Here is a 14,299-nt window from a genome sequence, read left to right as displayed (position 1 = left end):
ATCTTCTACTGATCATGTGACTATAATAAATCTAGTAAGGATATTATTCTGGAGTAGAGCGCCACTTAACCCACTGTTTTTACCACTGATCAGTATGTAGATTAGTTTATGTTTCATAATCGTGATGCAGCTTCAACAGTGTCTTCTTATGTCCAACATTTTCCTCCTTCATCAACAAAATCACTGAGCTGTTGATTAACTGTTAATGTTCCAGCTCTGTGACGTTTCCTAATCGTCCGTCTCTGACCGGAAACCTCCTCACATACATTTGATCTCTGTCTTTTGATGTATACGCCGCTCATGAATATGCGCCGTCGTTTTGTCGCTCAGGATCAAAGCGTCCGCCGTCCCCGTCTCCGTCCTCCAGATGATGTCTCTCAGACCGTTTCATCCCTGTGATGCTGGTCCATTACAGCTCCTAGTGCTCCTTCTCCCTTTGTGTTACGCCTCCTCATTGACACCTGATTGACACAGATTAGTTCAGGACAACGCTCTCTGATTCTCTTCTTGTTCAGACAGGAGTGTATGTTCCTCCTCTCCTCCATCTTCATTCTACCTTCTACCTTTTCTCCTTCTCTACTCTCTTTCTCCTATTTCTTCCTGTTTCTTCTCCTCCTGCTCCCCACCCTCCTCCTCCTTCTTCTTTAACCCCTCATTATGCTTCTCCTCCTCCTTTTCATTCAACATCTTCCACTGCACAACCTCCACCTCCTCGTCTTTCTCCTCGTCTCTACCTTCTACTTAATTTCCTCCTTGTCTTCCATCTTCATCGTATCCTCATTTCCCCCTTATTCTTCACCTCCCTTCCCCCTTCTTCTTCTTCTATTTCTAGGTTTGAATATAATTATGTTTTACTGGTGCACTGGTCGTCATGTGGATGGTGAAGCTTGGAGCTGACAGTAACTCTGAGTTAATATTTATCTCCATGTTTTATGCTCCAATCACAGTTTTCCTTCACATACATGAGAAGTGAACATTTTCTTTGCTGAGCCGTTAGAAACTCTGCCACGCTGCACTTTACTGTTAATTCTGCTCCAGTGGATGGAGTGGATTTTTTACCTTTTTTTTTTTTTTAATTTTTCATTTTATGCCACATCAGTGACTCGCTCTGCATCAAGTTATATGATCTGTTACATTATTAACATAAAAGCAGCATTAGGGGAAGTCAGAGCAGGAGAGGAGAAAGGTTTGACTGAGGCTGACTCTGTCTAACAACACTCAAAGTCCAACATCTCAGAGGAGAGCAAAGTAAAAAGCCTTAAATGCCCCCGCTGGCTTCAGGAATTACACTCAAATCTGTTGTGAGCTCTTTGTAGTTAAATGTTTGTGGTAAGTGCTGATCAGCTGGAGGAATTTAATCCCGTTCCTCAGAACAGGACCACTTCACTTCTGAGTTGTCGTGGTTTTCCTCTCATCAACTGATGCTTCAGGTCCTTCCACAACATTTCTACTGGATGAAGGTCAGGACTTTGACTTGTTCCTAAACATTCATCTGGTTCTTCTGGAGAACCACTGGTGTTCTTGGGCTCCTTGTCTTCCTCCATGACCCAGTTTCTCTCCACATTCAGCTCATGGACTCATGTCCTGACATTTTCTTTCAGAGTTCACTGGTAGAATTCACAGTTCATTGGTCCATCAATGATGAGCAGATGCAACAGAACAGGCCCAAACCAGGACATTAGCGATGAGGTTCTGATGCTGGAATGCAGTGTTGGTTCATCTCCAAACATGACGATGCCCAAACATTTAAACCAAACTATTCTACTCTGGTCTCATCTGTCCACTAAACATTGTCCCACATGTTCTTTGTGGACAGAGAGCAGTGTCTTTGGTTGTTGAGTGGATTGAGAATGAGACAAATCCCTGATTTATTTCAGACAAACCAGGAACTAAATGATGCATTAGCAGGTACTTAAAGCAGCATTTTTTAGAATATAATATGCTATAAATATTACTGTACTTCCATCATTGAGCTGTGCCTCAGTCGGTGGGACGTTACTCACAGATACTGAACAGCTGCTGCTCTGAGTCATAGTATTTCCTAGAAAAATCTTCGAGAATATGACTTGACTTTATGTAAATTCTCGTTTGGACAAACAGCAGCAGTCACAGATGTTCTGCTGCTTTTATTGTGCCATAGTTTGTCTCTTGTTACTTTGTTTTTGTGTGTTTTGTTGTTGCGTGGGCGCCTCAAGTGTCTGCAGTGAAACATACTGTATATTTTGTTATCTGTATTTTACAGAACTGGATTGAATAAATTATGTTAAAAGTTTAAATCGTGCCTTCTGTGTCACTGTGTCTTCTACACAGGCCTGAACCAGTGAATCTGGAGCCGGTCATTTATCCATCTATCTGTCAGTCTCTCTGCGCTGAGGTCCAACAGTAACAGGCTCTCAGGCCGGTAGGTGGACTTTATTCCTCCAGGGCTGTTTTCGATTGTTTTGCCAGGAAAGATAAATGACAACACTGTGTCGGTAGCAAACAAACTTCTGAAACACTCAGGGAAGGAAACAGAACAAGATGTGCTCGGGGAAAGAAGGCTTATGTCACTCCGCTGAACCGACTGGACTGCAGCTCGTTCTCCTGCTGACACTAAACTTTGTTCGGCCTCAGCTCGTCCTCCTTTATCTGTGCCTCGCTCGTTTCTGCTTTTATTTGGAAGTGCAGCTGCTTCCTTGTCAGAGACGTTTACTTGCATTGCATGATTGCGATCGATTAACATGCTGCTGACATGTCAGATTATTGTGGTAAAGTAGTTAAACTACTTGAAGGTGTATTTGGTGGATCGATTTCTCCAACAGAAATATTTTAGACTCATGTCATTCCAGTCTCGATCTGCTCTGAGAGTTAAGAAAAGCTTTCTCTGGTGTAATAATAATATGATCATATGAAAGCTATTTACACACTTCTGGATCAAGTGCAGTATCATTTCTTATCGGATTAACATCTAATACGTCCCAAAATACTGAAACCAATATATTAAATAGATTTTTGGACCAAGGAGATGGAATATGAGCTCCATGCATCGACCTGGTGCTGCAGTTTCTCCAGGAATGTCTCCGGTGGCTGTAGAAGTAGCTTTGAGGTCACTTGTCCGGTCCTCACTATGTCCATGGGTGAGGTGCATTGAGCTAAGCTAGCTAAGTACTTTAATACCCCCAAACTATTCCCATAGGCGTCTTGTGTGGCTGCCCACTCCTCCAAGTGGACTTACTAAGATGGGTTAAACACAGTGAAAAAAATCCTTATATGTTTACATACATGCAGCAAATAAAACTGATTTAATTTCCTTTCATTTAAATGTATAGCATCAAAATATCTTCTGAAGTTTAAATGATGGTCTGTATTAGGGTTTGTACCGATTGGTCGACTTTACTGCTGCACAATGACGCTTTAAGCATCGACTAGTCACCGATCACATGACAATAAAAACATGGACACCTCCTAGAAGACAAGTGAGGAGTCCGGTTCATCAAGTGTGTGGAAATATGTCACTAAAGATGAAGTCCATACTATTATCTCACTCCTGGAATGAAACTAAAGTCCTACTGCAGTGCATCTCAAAACACATCCACTAACGCTAGCAGAGGAATGGTCCAAATCCTCTGGACAGCAGTCAGTAACAACTTCACCAAACGTCCTGTGGTAACAGAGAGACAGAGGCTCCACATCAACTATTTGATGAAGTTTTTGGACCTTTAGCTGCAGAGAAAGACTTGCACACTGTGGAGTACTATTAAATGTTATAGATGGTGACGATTTATATAGGATGTGCATATCTGCAGCACTCAGAATTAATAAGCTCATGTGTTTACATTCAGTTCTATTAGTTGACATTGTCTGTGGTTGTAGAGCACGTTTTTTGTCCTTGATGTCAGTGAATGCACCATGAGAGAGACAGATGTTGCGCTTAGAGTAGAGCATATAGAATATTTTAAATTCCCTCATGTCGTAGGGATTTTCTGTTCTTTAATATCATTGACGAATATTTGGGGTGGGTGGAGGACCAGCATTCAGAGAGTTGATGATCCTTTGGAGACGTGAAGACGTCTTGACCAATGGGAGCGACTGATACCCAAACGTCTACCTGGAGGACACACACCATCCACCACATTGGTTCCTACCACTAAGGTGAACACACTGATAAGAGGTGAACCCAGATGGAGCGGCTTTGACTGTATTTTCTTTTCAAATAGAAGAGGAGCTAGCTCCGTCCATGCCCTAGAAATATTATTATGTTCTGTGTCACTGGAAAATATACGAGAGCCACTAGAGACCAACTGTCAGCTACAAAGAGATGGACGAAGAGCAAATTGCTTCATGAAGCAAGAATATTTAGTTATTAGCGCAGCTGTCAAGGGGGATTTTACATTTCTGGAATCTCTGTACCTGCAAATTCATCTCCTGTTCTCATTTACATTTCTTTTACATTTCAGGTCAGTTGTAGTTGTTCGTTCCTTGTCAGCGTGACAAATCACTCAGCTGATTTCAGTCCGACTCTCCTCCAGCAGCACCCGAGTCATTTCAGTAACAAATTGGCCTGATTACTTTACAGATTGCTGCCGAAGTCACTCTCAGTCATGTTGCATGTGAGGCGACACTGAGGAGAATTGTAATAACTACACCTGAGCTTTGGAAACCGTCCTGTTCTCATTCATCACCAGGCTCCACCTCTTCTCAGCGGCCGGATCTATCACGTTCTTATCCTTCCATCGGATCCTTGTGTAATGTCCTCCATGCTGCTTTCAAGCCTCACCCACACTCTGTGGAAGTACGAGAGCTTATTCATTCACAGCATTTTGTCACTGCATACGAGTGCATGTTTTCTTTTTTAAGATGTGGCACTCTAGCAAATATTATTGGCCCAATAAAGTTGGAAAATAAATGGGGGTAGGATTTCCGATGAGTGGTTTTGAAGCTCCTCCGTCTGTTTCCATGATTGCCGAACTCCACTTAACTCCCAGTTCATTAATCAAAGAGGTCGAACATGACTGGATTTGTGGCTAAAAACACCTAGCAACCTGTGAGGATACCCACTTTTCATTCATCCCGGTCAGCCTGATTAGAAGTGTCCATTTTAAGTACCCGTGTTCACACCAGGGCTCTCCACATGTGTCCCCAGTCAGCACTTGAGATCTGATCTCATTTTTTAAACTCTGTTTGCAATAACTGGTCAGTAAAATATTGTATCAGCTATTGTCTCTAATGGATCTGTACCAGGAACACATGGTTGGTGAGAGGCTCATTACTAATGTCGTCACATATTCAGGCGATCATTTCTACAAGTAGTTGAATGAATGAGTTAAACTCCTCTTCTGTTGAGTGGGTGGTCTTTAATGGGACCCAGCACTCATTGTGTGTTCACACTAACCAAACGAATGAAGTCACATGTGTCCCACACCACTTCCACATGTGAACTGACACCAGATCAGTGTTCACACTTGGACTTTAAAGTGGATTCTCCAGGAATAACAGCTTTAGAAACCAAATCTGTTTATAAAATGTGTTTATTTCTTCTGTAAGGTTGGACATTGTAACATGGAGTTGTATGGGGGATTGACTCACTGTTGTAGCCAGCCCCTGGTGGTGATAAGAGGAACTGAAATTTTCTTTTCGTTGGCTTGAATGTTGCCTCTTGGATAAAATCAGATAAAAACTGTAAAAATCAACCCAACTAAACCACATTTTACAGATATTTATACTATAGCTTTTATTTGAACTACCTCTGTTTATGAACCTAAAAAGACAGTGAAAGCTTTCATTGTTTTACAAAAAGCATGTGCGCTCACAAAATGTTCTCATAAAACCTATGTGTTACACTTTGACACCTGGACCTACAAATACGAACAAAGATGCACCGTGACATTTCCTCAGATGATTCTGGTTTCCGTGCTTCCTGTTTTATAACGTTTCCTTGTAAGGGGATTGACGTTCACCGCGATGGAACAGGTCAGAGGTCACTGTTGCTCAGAAGTGATTTTCAGCCCACGCCGGCCTGTTCATTTGTCTCGGCGTACCTTGTTGTGTGGGAATGTCCTCAGAAACACAAAGAAACAACAGCTGCTGCCGCTCTGAGTCATATCGTCTGTGTGTGATGTATTCACACTGTTTCTCTCACTCATTTTAAAGGGAATCTCAGGTTTTATGGGAATTCATTTGGCCGTCTAATTGGCTGTTTCTCTGGCTGCTCGTCTGACTCTTCGTGTCTGTCAGCTGAACTGGAGACTAATTCATCATTAACCCGCGGCGCTGCGTCTGCCTTGTCTGCGCTGCTCGGGACAATATAGAACATCTCGTTACCTGATGTGTTAATGCATCACGTTAATTGGCCGTAAACATGCTCTGGGTGTTTGTCCATGATTGTCAGCCCAGTGTGAAGTATCTTAGAAACAGTTGCATCTGTTGCCTTGACGCTTCCTACAGATAATCACTCCAGCAGAAAATTAAAGTTTCTTTTCTGTAAAATAATTTCAGTATTTACGCTTGTTCTTGTTGTGTCTCTCTACCGCATAGCTAAGGAATACTTTTAGTAAATTTTGTCAAATTTGGAACAAACGACTTTGACTCAAGGTTGAACCGATTAGAATAGAGGGTTTTCACAGCGCGTCGTCAGTCTAGAAGTAACCATGTTGGAGGCATTTGGTAAGGCAACCAAAGTGCATGGCCTGAAGTAGATCGTGGACAAATTATTGGCGTGTTTTTGGCTCGACCAACCGGGGAACTGAAATGTTGATGCAGCGGCTCATAACTAATTTTCTAGTGTAATGATAATAATGTAATTCATCAAGCTACCACATGTGGCATTATTGACTTATAACTTATTCTGATCACATTTAATGACCTGGTACAACATCAAACCTGTTCTTAAAATGTAGAGAATATAAAATCTGCTGTAGTTCTCATTGTATTCCAGAAAAATATGACCCAGATTGGGTAAAATCTGTTGGAATGATCACCTGAAGAAACAAGTTAACATTTCATATGCCTGACAAGAAATGGGCCAAACAAATTCAGATGTTGTCCAGATTTCTGCCTCATAGATCCTGGTTTATCTTCGCTAACCACAAGCACCTGATTTGTAGTAATGTTTGTCAGTCTATAAAATTCCAAATGTTTTTCACGGTCTGCCCTGTTGGTCCAGCCAACAATACAATAATAACAGAAACCATTTTTCATGTACTTTGTACTTTTGGTGTTTACTAATAGAGTGCCTCCAACAATCGAATAGGTTGTGGCGGGGCTTAATAGGGTGATGGACAGAAGAGTAACAGTGGTCATACATGTCACCTGATTATGGTGGAGTCAAATTAGTTCACGAGGACGATCCAGTTATTATTTTCGCTGTTATCTGTAACTAGACTCATATTCTGGTCCTGGCAATTTCATTTCATATATGGACACAGTGATCAATTACAACTTGGTGTTTTAATTGTTAAAGTATTGTGAGATAAATTTAAACCCGTAGACCTGCAGGAACATTCTGGACATGGACTCTTGTACTCCTCTTATAACCCAACCTGAATCATCAGTTTGCAGTCAGATGTAGAGGTGGTGGTGTAACCCTTTAATAACCATGTAAACTCTTGATGTGCTGGTTTCTCTCTGGTTATTGGAATAAATCCATTCTCTCCAAGCATGTCTGCTCCATGTGGGTCAAACATCAGGAGAGGGGTCTCCAGGAGGAGCAGAAGGCCAGTGACCAGGGAACAACCAGGAAATCACAACTAGAAAATAAGTAAATACTGAGAGGACGAGACAGGGCTAAATGCAGACACACATGGGCTGATGGAAAAAGACACAAGACAGGAAGTAAAAACTGAATTACAAAGAAAAAACGACTTCAAAATAAAACACAAGGTACCAAAACACAATATTATGACACTTGGAGCCAGAAAAACAAGATGAACCAAGCTGGAATCTGTGTGGACAGCAACGAAGGAGACGTGGAGGCATCTTGGCTCATCTACTAAGACTCTAGACATTCAGGACCGGAGAGAAAGATGGAGGACAATCTTCTTCTTCTTCTGTTACATTAAAAGTAGATTTCATGCTCCACTTCAACACATACATTTAGACAATAAAGTTTTCCACCTATTGATGTTTGGATACAAACACATGAATCTAATCAGATTATTTTATTTAGCGTCCATGGAAACAGTTTTAATCTCTGATCACATTTTTGTGTCAATAATAAATCTAAAGTTGTGTTTTTGTGTCTGCAGCCTTTAAACAAACAACCATTCATTGTCTGCAAAGCTCTTGTGTTTGGCCGGTCGTGTTTATGGAGAGCTGTTGAAGCTTTCTAATCATCCACAGTTTATCCAGGGTGAAATTTAGCCACTTATGTGTCTGCATTAATTAGATCTGTCCTGCTCGGCGGTATCTGTGTCAGGCTGTTTACTGACCCCGCCCCCTGCTCTCCATCATCAGCCGGCGCACCTAAAGCTCAATTTGTTCCCGTGATAATCAGCAGAAAAACGCTGTCAAAGCCCATTTTCTGCGGCGAGCGTATTCAGCCAGGCCCTCTCTGCTGACCCTGGTGTTTTCGGAGCCGTGGGTGGCGAGCCGTGATTAAATATGCATCTTAAAATGTGAGGAGGAAACAGCAGATACTGTATTCTGCCGCCTCAGGCTGGAGGAGCAGCCAAGATTCCTTTCAGCCACAAATCCACATTCTGGTCTGTTTTTATCCGACTTTTCTTTATGTGTGCACTGTTGATCTGCAGCCAAACTCCAGCCCAGTTAGCTGTCGCTGGACAGCCTGACTCATGCATGTCTCTGATTTATTTAGGTTGGGTTGCGTCCCACAGTGTCAGCCGCCCTGCAGCTTTGTTTTTCTGCCTCTGCTCGGGAAGGTAATTGAAGACCGTGACGGGATGTCGACCTCTTTGTAAATGTGGGACCACAGCACGTCAGGACTGTTTGTCTCGTTGTCTGTCTTCACTACAGACATTCGGCTGATGTTTGGTGTTATTCTTAAAGGAGGCATTTCATTCAAATTCTTGTTACCTTTAAATTTTAACATACAAGATAAATGAGAGTATGCTTTATGAGGAAACAAGGTTGTGTTTCCTCTCATTTGCACAAGCAAAACACATGAAATCTCCTACACAATTAGAACTGTACAATGACAATAATAATAAGTCTACAGACAGGTCATGAGATAAATGTCCATGATAAGTAGTGACTGGAGACACAATGTATCACACTAATACAGGAAACCCAGGAGCTGATGGAGTGTGCACCAGATCTAAACATGTTCTTGAAGACTTTTCTGGCTTTTATCAGTTTTTCCAGGGTCTCAAAATAATTCTGACATTCTAACAGAAGATGGTACTTGTGTTTTTATACTTAAAAGAAATGAGTCTGGGGTCAGAGGAATCGTGGAGCCACGGCAAGCTTTATCGAGCCGTTGGCTTAGACTTGACCTTTGGGTACATGGATATACCACTAAAGACACAATTAATAAAATATCATTATACGCAGACGATATGCTTCTCTATACAACACATCCACATCCAGGGAACTATTTCAGCACTTGTAGAAAGAATTAGGCTATTGAATAATGCCAGTTTACATGGATGATTACCACTTTAAATTGTACATTTAAAATCTCCTTAGAAACGTTCACTATTTGAGGATAGAAGTTTCTCTATTTCAAGAAACCTAATTGTGGTAGTTGTACTTCCTGTCGTCGTCTGTGATTGTTTGCTCCTCTCTAACTGGTCTCACCCGTATCTTGTTCCTTCATTAGCTCTCAGTGTATTTATATAGTCCTTTATATAGTCCTGTCTCTCCCTTTGTCAGTTTGTCTGTTTGCTTACCCCTCATGTTTCTCTTCTGTTTATTCACCACATAAACCTGAGTTCCTTCCTGCAAGTTTTTTTTTCCTTTGCCCATGTTCCCTTGTTTTCTGAGTTTTGACTCAGTAATATTTCTCTTATATTTGTACCTCTGCAGGACATAGACGCTGTAGTCTACCTATGTAGTCTACACCAGTGTGAGCCTTTTTTTACTTGTAGCTTGTCAGTCTGGTTCACTCTGCAACAGTCTTTTTTGCTACTCGGGTTCATATTTGTTTCAACTTCCTGCTTCGCTTTCAACAACAGGGACTGAAACATTTGGGAAAATTAAGGCGAATTATACAAATGTTCTGAACCTCCTCAGCTAACCTCAGTGTGTTCCATCTTTATTAATCCAAAACAATCAATTTGAAAATGATGGAGGTGGAGAAGCAGCCAGAAATACTAAAGAAGAAACACACTACTACCAAGAGAGTGTTTTCTCAGACACGTGCAGATGTTGGTTTGTGATCACACCTCCCCAGGTGTCAGTCATCACTCGGTATGTTAACATGCACAGCTTAATGGAGCTATGGATAATAGTTCAGCTTTTTTAATCTCCTATGCTACGCTGCGCTACTTCTGGTGCAGATAGATGGCACTATCCCTCAGGTAGTTTTTCTACCGACTGTTTACCTTCTTCTTCTTCTGTGACTGGCTTTCTTGGATGTTTTTCTTCCAGGGTCATACACTAGAGCAGCGGTTGTGGAGCATATGCACACGCGTTGTCCAGTTAAAAGACCGATTGAGTGTAAACATGTTGGAGAAAATCAATTTCCAATCACATTATCCGGGCGTCTTAACCGGATAAAGAGAAGTCAGATTTTAGTCGCAGTAACATGTTCACATGCACTTACTGTAAGTGTACTCATGTACTGACTAATAATGAGCCACACCCTCAACACCAACACAGTTGCTATTGTTGACCAGTGGAAACCGTCAAAAGACTCCAGAGCTGTCCTGTCTTTATTTGAAATCATTGTCTGGTGTCAGCTCTGTCTTCTACCGCCGGTCTAATCACTAAAATACCTCAACAAAGGTTGTATTCTGCCCTCCAACTTGATCCCCTTTCTTCCTTATTAAACCTTGTGTTGATTTGTCCCAAATGATGGATGTTAAACCCATTTGATTGTCAGCTTTTCTTGGAGGACTCTACGCTGTCAGACTGAAATGTGAAAGAGTTTCCCCTGAACTAAGACAAAACATCAGCAGCGCCGGTTTATATTTTGTCAGTTGTCGATTACCTGAAGCTGCCACTCACCTGTCAGAGAGCAACAAATCCACCAGAAGTTTATTCACCGCATCACACGGTGCAGAGAAGCCTGTCGTCTGAAAGCAACAAGCCCTCCGTCTACCAACAGCGTTCAGAGAAATGCAGCGATCAATAATTTAACGCGTCTGGCTGAGAGAAAGTTCTTCTTCTTCAGAGAAATCTCTAAATTGCATCCCTTCATCTGGCAGCGACTCAGACGTCTTAAAAGGACGCCGTACTGTGTCGTGCATGTTGTCCTGGGGGGGTGCGGCTCAGCTTTCATCACTGATGCTGCGACCGTCTCTGCCGGGAGTCGGACTCGGCCTCTCCCTCAGTTTGGATTTCAGAAAAGTCTTTTTCAGCCCTCAGCCTCCTCAGATTAAACTCTTAAAGAGAAGCAGAGCTCGGATTAAAAATGAATGACGCTCCCGTGTCGGATGTCAGAGCTGGAATATTGATGAATGTGAACAATTCTCCCAGAGACAGAAGCCGTATCGGACCTGGATGGAGCTACGGGAAGTTTATTACCAGTAGGAGCTGCAGGAGGCAGGTCATGAATACACAAATGATTCCAGTCTACTTCGCTTTTATATCGAACAGATTCTAAATACTTTTATTGTCTCCAGCGTCTTCTTACCGAGCAGACTGACTCTCTGTTTAATAAAACAATCAAACCATATTGTAGTGCATGGATTAAATTCTGATCAAGATCAGAAACAAACACGTGTTTATTGTTTTACAGATGATTCTTTTCCAGTGATCCCTTCGCAGTTTGATCACAAGACTGAAACCACAGCACATCACTGAGGGACGTGTTTATTTTACGAGTGCGAATGAATGAAATGCAAAACCTTTAGATGAGACTGGATCGAGTTTAGCAAATAAAGACTCTGCGCTGATCTGGAGAAATGACTGGAGCAGTGAATAAATCAGACATCCACCACCAAGAAACCTGAATCATACACCTCCTACTGTGATGCTGCTCCACTACCTGTTACTACTACTACTACTACTACTACTACTACTAGTGAGAATAATAATCTTCTATTGGACTTTCAAATCAACATTACAGACATAAAAGACAAAAATCTACAGGCCCATAAAACAAAGAAAACAATAAAATACAATCAAAAACACGCTCTCATCTTTCCCTGTTGCCATAGAAACACAAACAAGCAATGACACCAGCAATTTGAGAAAGCTGAATGTCTTCTGATGTCAAACATGAGGCCTGCGGGCCAGAAGCGGCCCCTAATTTGAGACCTACTATAGGACTAAACTGTAGACAGTAACATGCCTCAAATGCACTTATTTTTCTTAAGAACGTTTTTCTTTAGAGGATAGTTTATTAAATGTAAACTTTCTCCTGATTTTCTTGTTTTCTTTTGCACTAAAACAATTGGAAACAGTCTGGAGCTGTTGTTACTCATAGATTATTATTCTGTTCCACTTGAGATCAGATTGAGTTTATCCCCCCTGCTCTAGACTCATTATATGCACTTATATAAAGAAAACCCAAGGTACAGACTTTGGTGGTTTGGTTCTTCATCAGCTGAAGTAATTAAACGTTCCGATAGGTGTAAAAAAAGCACTGCACAAATTCATAAATGCAGAATGTCACCTTTACCCAGCGAACATATGTCGCCCCTGGATCAATGCGTTAATTGGATCAGGGAGAAGTCTCATTAGTAAACTTTTATAAGTCTTGATGTCGTTGTACCTCTCTAAATGAGCTCTCTAAATGACAGTTACCATGTCTTCACACGTCTGCTGCCTCCAGGCTTTCAATGTATGTTTGATGATCCCCAATAAGAACTGTCTTTCTTCTTCCATCTTCTGTAAACCTGACGCATGAACCAAGCTGCACGGCGACACCTGTATTATCATTCACTCTCACCTGGGGTTCATCTTTGACCAACAGTGAAGCAGGAATCCCCTGCGAACCATTCATTTGTGTCATCAGATGATATTTTAATGGATGTCGGTGGGATTCACGCTGCTGATTAAAAAGTAAAAACCCCATAAATGACCAAATACGCGGAGCTTCTGGGTTCTGTTTTCTGTTTGGTTGGTGGGATAATGATGCCAGTCACTGTCAGAGCAGCACAGATTAGAAAACGTCTCCGTTCAGAGGCTGCTGACGAAGATGTGTTTGGTTCCAGTAAACTGACATTCTGGTTGGCAGACACAGACGGTTTTATCTCTCCTGTGAGAAGCCGTTTGGTATTTAGTGACTGGGATGACTCACTGTGAAGTGGACAGAGGCGCAGCGTCATCAAACAGGGTTAGACCTGCTCAGAACAGGCTATTTTTTGTAATCTCTTTATTGTCTCCCTCTGCCTCAGTGTTCAGAACAACACAAAATCTTTCTGTGGGTCATGAAGTCAGACTCCTGGAAAAATGCACTGTTTGTTCCCGCCGTGCTTTGAGTAGTAGACCTGGAGTAAAAGAACTGCTTCTCGACGGAGACGTTTGACTGAACCCAGCGTTCTGTTCACACTCATTCTCCTTCTGACTCTTTATCTAGAACCACTGAAAATTCTTTAATATTCTAGAGTTGGGTGCCAAACTATTTTTCAATTCAGATCCATCTTGATTTGAAAGCTCTGATTATGATTTAGAAAATCTTATTTGGTTTTGCATGAACCAAATCTCGCCACATTGTTCACTGAAATGAGTCCACGTGTGAGTTCCAGCATAGGATAGAAGCTACTGTCAGGATCTGACTGGATTAACACAAACACACATGAAAGATGAGAAACTTGACGTAGAAGATGGAGGAACCACCAGAAACCTCATGAACATTAGTTTGGCACTTTCAGAATGAAGCAGTGTTTGCATTGTTTCGTATCGTCTGCCTCAGTTTGCACATGTGCACTTTATGCTCAGTCCCTTGTGTTGTACTTAGTCTTGTGTCTTCATGGAGCTCCATGGTCCTCACAAGTTCTGCTTTATATGGTTGAAACAACAATAAAAAAAAATTATACGCAATTAAATCGACTACATATTATAAATATAGTTATTCTTAATCTTCTTTCTTCTAAGATGAGTTCTTGCCTTTGGAAAAAACAAAAAGTAGCCATCAACGTCTCTCTGGTCCAGGGATTAATCTCCACCGTGTTGAACACTGGTTCTTCTTCTGATTCACAGACAAACGCTCAGAGATAAATTCAAATGACCAGATACGTTACGTCAGAAAGTCTAA

General features: G+C 41.6%; 1 long non-coding RNA gene and 1 pseudogene across 1 annotated transcript in view; both read left to right on the top strand.

The window, feature by feature from the left end:
* The window catches only part of LOC125005724, a 37,541-nt gene extending 32,831 nt beyond the window's left edge, over positions 1-4,710 (top strand). The window contains exons 2-3 of the long non-coding RNA XR_007112479.1: positions 2,311-2,401; positions 4,556-4,710. This is a non-coding gene — a long non-coding RNA (uncharacterized LOC125005724). The remainder of the gene's footprint in view (positions 1-2,310; positions 2,402-4,555) is intronic.
* Positions 2,902-3,073, top strand: LOC125006022 (annotated as a pseudogene).
* Positions 4,711-14,299: the final 9,589 nt, after the last annotated feature.

Source organism: Mugil cephalus, chromosome 3 (genome assembly GCF_022458985.1).
Source record: "Mugil cephalus isolate CIBA_MC_2020 chromosome 3, CIBA_Mcephalus_1.1, whole genome shotgun sequence".
In the NCBI taxonomy this organism is placed as follows: Eukaryota; Metazoa; Chordata; class Actinopteri; order Mugiliformes; family Mugilidae; genus Mugil; species Mugil cephalus.
The sequence above is the reverse complement of the archived record's forward strand: the minus strand, read 5'-3'. Positions and strand labels throughout refer to the sequence as shown.